This window comes from Dreissena polymorpha, chromosome 15, assembly GCF_020536995.1.
Source record: "Dreissena polymorpha isolate Duluth1 chromosome 15, UMN_Dpol_1.0, whole genome shotgun sequence".
Classification (NCBI taxonomy): Eukaryota; Metazoa; Mollusca; class Bivalvia; order Myida; family Dreissenidae; genus Dreissena; species Dreissena polymorpha.
The window spans coordinates 59,582,355-59,588,374 of record NC_068369.1 but is presented as its reverse complement, the minus strand read 5'-3'; the positions used below and the strand labels follow the sequence as shown (position 1 = coordinate 59,588,374).

The following is a 6,020-nucleotide window of genomic DNA, read 5'->3' as shown; positions in this document are numbered from 1 at the left end:
TCACCAGAAAACTGGTCGCTCAAATCTACCGTTTCAATAAGCAAAATGTCCCTCAAAGTTTTCAGACCGTCGTAAATGTCCTTTATAAAATGTTTCAAATCGTAATAATTGTTGCAGTATTCGACAATTATTTTTAATTTTGGGTATGTTTTTATCCTTCTTTTACAAACCTTCATGTTCGATTGGATATTATGTGCAGATTGAACATATTTACCATTTGGTAAACTTTGGAGATTTCGAAGCCAACTAATTCCAGCTTTGTCAAGTGTTCCAAACACATAAATAACCATTAAACTAAATAGTTCAAGTGTCTTGGTAGCATCTAACTCTATTTTGTTTCTGAAGTCTTCCACAAGTTTTGGATCTGGCTTCCTAAAGAAAAGCGATGCTTCTCCCATCGTCCCTGTAAAGAAAGCATTGAGTCTACGAACCCACATATGTTTTCCAATAGTCCTCAAATCATTTCCTTGGTAAACGTTGTCATTGTTGGAAACCGACGATTCCTTGTTGCCACCTGAACCTTGTCGCCGTGACCTGGTATTATAAGGAGACTTTTTTGTTTCGCCATAATTTCAAAGACGTGCATTTTGTCTTCTTCTGTGGGATGTGCATATTGATATGAAGCATCCAAAACGAAGTTATGTAGCGCAGTGTCTGTTACTTGCGTGTTAGTTGTGATGATCACGGTTAGGTATTCGCCCCTGTTAGCTGACGGAAACATTTGATGTTTTATTATGTTGGTCCAATCATTCAAGTTTGCGTTTAATATAAGAACTACTCCTCTATCATTTTTACGTATGTGGCCATTTGCAACAACCCAATCATTTAAGTCATTAAGATAAAATCCTGTTGTTTTGTTTTGGCACGTTTCTGCAAAGATCATTTTTGCAATATAGTCGCAACCAAGACCTTCCCCTTTTATGATCAAAACTTGTTTTTGTCTTGGTCGTTCAAGCTTTTATTTGGCTTTTTTTATACAGATTTGTTTTGACACCGTTAATTGTTTCTGTGTCTTCATTCCAAACTTCTTTAAGAGCAAGTTCTGTTTGACCTGTAATTGTATGACATATATAAGTAAACGCTAAATATTCAGTCGTGCGGTGTGTTTTAGTTTAGTTTAAACCGTTATATTTTAGCTCGATTGCATTGCGAGCCAATGGTTTATTGAAATTACAGTTTAATATTCAGAGACACTCTAACTATCAATAAATTGTTTATTATTTAAATCAAACGAAGATTGCTATATAATCAACAAGTTTAATTACCCATTATACATTATTTTATAGCATTGTTCGTGCAATTTACCTTGAACCTTTGTTTGTAAATCGGCGGAGCTATGTCTTGTAAAGGCTAAAACAAAACGTACGACCGTGTGATATCCTTGTGATACAAAATAAGATACTTTTAACAAACGCAGAATGATCATTTAATACATGTATGTTATAGTAAAAACCAATAAAAAAGTAAACCAAGACGATAATTCGTATTCCTAAGCGCGTGATAAAATTATCGTGTATGAGCTACACAATTATAAAGATTTGCTTTTATTAAATGTAAAAATGCACGTTTATGCTTTCAAGTTACACGAGAAACTGATAGTTCACATTCATGGTAATTAAGTTGCAAAGACTGAAATCAATACACGCTTTACTTACACACTGAGTTTTCTGAATTTGCTCCTGAAATGAAAAATAAATCATGTAGAGTTCGTAAATTGGTTAAACTAATATTTCGGTTTCTTTTTTGTTTCTGTGATAGAAGCTTTTACTCGAATTTAGATTTTTTCAATAAGTCGAACGCGATTCAGATGTAATACTGAATAGTTTTGTTCGTTTATTTCATCAAAAGAGAACACAAACTTATTGCACAAGTAAATAACTTATCTTCAAATATTTGGAGATTTGTTTTCTGTGTGGATAGCTTCATGCTTATTCATTAACTTGATCATATCTTTATCGTGTGAATTTCAAACAACAACAATACTACGAACACATGTCTCTTATTTCTTAATACAATTCCATATAAAAGCGTGATATATGTAACCTAAAGTGTTTACAACTTTGCAATACGTTATACGACTTGTAATTAACAAGTTCAGATTCCCGATTTCAAGTAGAGGATATATATAATTTAAGTATGGCCTTACCACCGAAATTGCAGTTCTGTGGGCTATTAACCACGTATTTGATTTGTTTTGAACATGTTTTATGGGACCCTTCGAACACATCGTCATGACCACTGTCGATATCTTTGGGTTCACATGACTAAATCGGCGTTTCAGCTACGTTTTTCTTAGCCGTTTCGTGTCTGGGTAAATGTTTTCGCTGTGCATAGAACTGAGACGATTTAAAAACTGGTTCTGAAATCAACAATGGAAAGTGACAAGCAAAATTATTTTTGTTTCTTTCATGATAAAAAGACATGCTTATAATCTAATTATCAACTGAGACAACAAATATATTACAACTACGTTGACAACTCGAGAAACCAACAAGTTTAAAATACAAAACACTATTTTGAATAAGAGTCTTCGTGCTATATGTATTTGATGTGGATATAACATACCACTAGATGATGCACGTAACGGATGAAATCTGTCAAATGAACCATCATCCCAATGCATGACTATTTTCTTGCCAGTTTGCTCGTCGTCAGCTTCAGAAGGCAATAGACCTGAAATGCGTTTACGACATTGTCATTTAGATCACTTCAGAAATAATTGCTACAAACGTTTGCAGTTAATACCCGCATTGTATTGTGTGTGTTTTTATATTAACTTTCAATGTGCACAATAATAAGTCGTACGACCTCCTAGATAAATTTAAGGAACTTGTTTACTTAAAGGGGCCTTTTCACAGATTTTGGCATTTTTTTAACTTATTCATTAAATGCTTTATATTGATAAAAGTAAACATTGGATCATAAAAGCTCCAGTAAAAAATTAAGAAAAAAATTTAAAAAAGGAAAAGAACATTGCCCGGAGCAGGTTTCGAACCAGTGACCCCTGGAGTCCTGCCAGAGTCCTGAAGTAAAAACGCTTTAGCCTACTGAGCTATTCCGCCGAGTACACATTCATGACGTATTTTATACCTTATATAAGCAATCTTCGTAGTTTCACAAAATTTAACGACAAAAACAGAACTCTCCAAATTATTCAATCGTTTCGCGTTTCAACGCTTTATAATTTTTAGGTTTTAAAATCGTCAAAAGATGCATATAATGGCTATATTAGAGCATGGTTAATGTTCAGTATTACTGTTTCCTCACAAATATCATAACTAAAACGAAAACTTACGAATCTGAAACAACTTTTTTCAATTTTGTCAATTTACCAAAGCGTGAAAAGATCCCTTTAATGTTATACCGAAAATACATGTTCGTTAATGAGTAATCTTCATAAGAAACAATGACATTATAAAGCAAGCACATATTTTAAAATGCTTTTCTATTTTTCGCTTTATGATTGGGCAATACGAGGATGGCTGATTTAAATATAAAAATGCAAAATGTTATGTAATAGGGCAGATGACCGAGTGGTTACGGTAATGTTGTTTGGTCCTAAGTTCAGGGATTCGAACCCAGCCGGTAATTTTTATTTATATGTTTTGTTTTTTAGTTCTTATCTTATTGCATGTTTATTTTGATGTTTATATTTACTTATTTTAAGAATATAATGACGAATTTCAATAATTGCCAAAATCCATATAGTGCAAAGTTCATCCTTTTAGTTTTTTTTAAATACAATATATCAGGTCAATATATATTAATTGTTCGTGGATTAATTGTACAAACAAGCGCCAGGACTGTAATTAATAATCCGCTCAGTTGGTTTTTAACACAACACTGTTTTAATATAATTGTTGTTTATTGTACCTGATTATAATATGATTTAAATAAATTATTGAACATAATGTGCACACTATTATCAAATTAAATATTTCAACTTTTTTCACACCATTGTAAGTATTAACTTACTGCTTTCCTATTCAATTATTTCTAAAATTCTGCAATATTCTAAAAACAGTTTTTTCTTTGTTTTGCTGAACAACCGTTTCTGTCCCTTAACATAAAATATTCTTATCTATTTTACGGTGGCAAAGCAGTGATATTTCAAATCATAAACTGAAAAAATAAAGGCATTATATTATTTCGACAAAATGCCATCATATTGATGTTTTTTTATTGTTGTTTATATATTTACTATTAATGCGTCTTTTTGTGAAACTTAATACATCGATTTTGTAACTTGTAGTACACATTCAGTTACCTTGTTCATCATGTTCTTCATTATACTTTGTATTAGTTGAAGTACTTTTTGTCTTGGGTCGTGCGCCAGTGTCTTCCGACTCCAGTCTGTTATTCATTTGTATGATGATGTGATATAACCATCATCCTTGGTTGACCTGTTAAAATCCTATCTTTACTGCTGCCCTCAGCAACCGAAACACAATTAAACTCATCATCACGGTCTTGAATGTCACTGTTTGTTGAAGACTTTTCAGACACATTGCTACAGGAGTCGTGTGGATGTACATTTTCTGGTTGGCGATCCCATATAGGGGCTGGTGGCGCATCGTCTATGTCACTATATTGTGCCTTAGCTTTATTTAAACCAAACAGTGACTTAAGTCTATTCACAAATCCTCCTTTCTTTGAAGACATTATTTCTGTATTTGATAAGATTACCACGAATGTCACCACGGAAAATCAGCGCACTGAAAGTGTATTATTTTTATACAAGTTAAATAAAACTAGCGGAAATAATTAACCTTAAGAGTCTTTGCTCAAAGGTTTATTTTGCAGAGAAAATACTTTGTTCATTGAATAAAATATGTGGTGAAATACTCATTAAAAAACATGTATAAAACATCAACTGTATCCGTAAAGCTATTACAATCTATTTAGCCTATTTACAAAACAAAACGTTTTCAGTTAGGATTTGATAACATTGGTTCATTTTAAAATACACCTCATTCAAACACGATTCAATGAGGAAGAACATCTCGCGTTTATTATCGGTAACACGCCAAGAAGATATAGATAGTACACCTTAGATATGGATATATGAATATCTAGCCTCGCAGTTATATCGCAACAAAAATTGATTTATAGATTTTCTACTACATCGAACAATGAGATATTGCTTGCATGTATTGGAAAACTCTGTTGTTAAAACGTGATTTGTCTCCTCTAGCATCCACATAAATTTACGGTAGGAAGTTCGGTTTAACATTCTTCGTAAACCTGTTTTTATTATTTTCCACTGTAATATGAATATGCAGTGAAACGCAGTAATCTTCAAAATCTCTATTTAATATTGCTTTATTTTGTTGTTATTAATTTTAAGTAAATCTAGCGAAAATAATCGAATGTATGTAATTTTATTGGAACCATAATATCATAAACTGATCGAAAACTCTGGCAATCAAAACAAGTAAAGGGTACGCAGAAAATAGGGTCAGTCGACCCAGTGGATACAAACAACTTCTGCTTTCAACTCATGGTTGTTTCCATGAACTTAAGTTCGCACAACATAAGGTGGTACATTCATGTTATCCTGAAAGTCTACACTAGTCGTGTTCAATGAAGCTTCATTAATTAATACTACGCACTATACGAAGGTTGATAGTCATAAAGCAGATCGTTTTGCAAACTATAATGTAAAGGTACGATTATATATATATATATATATATATATATATATATATATAGTCCGTGGTTGTCTTGCTTCGTACATCACAGGACTCAGAAATGGACTCATAGAATTCATGCGGACATATGTGCTTCGCAAGATCCTCATTTGGTTATCAAAGCTCTTTGCAATTAAGACAATGCCATAGATATGAACCCATATTTTCAAAAATAATGTGTGAGTATGGAGTAATTTTTTTTTAGTATCCATATAAATGAATGCTTGTGTACATTTATAGATTACGGTCGATGTGTATTTAGTTGCGTAATGAGTATTGTCATAAATGTATTAATAGTATTGTGGTTATATAATACAAGTTCATCCTAAA

General features: G+C 32.4%; 1 long non-coding RNA gene across 1 annotated transcript; it reads right to left on the bottom strand.

The window, feature by feature from the left end:
* Window positions 1–331: 331 nt before the first annotated feature.
* Window positions 332–2,346, bottom strand: LOC127860731 (uncharacterized). The gene is made up of 4 exons (XR_008039905.1): window positions 2,147–2,346; window positions 1,656–1,679; window positions 1,306–1,350; window positions 332–1,051 (listed from the first exon to the last, which is right to left on the bottom strand). It is a non-coding gene; the product is annotated as an uncharacterized LOC127860731 (long non-coding RNA).
* Between the last annotated feature and the right edge of the window lie 3,674 nt (window positions 2,347–6,020).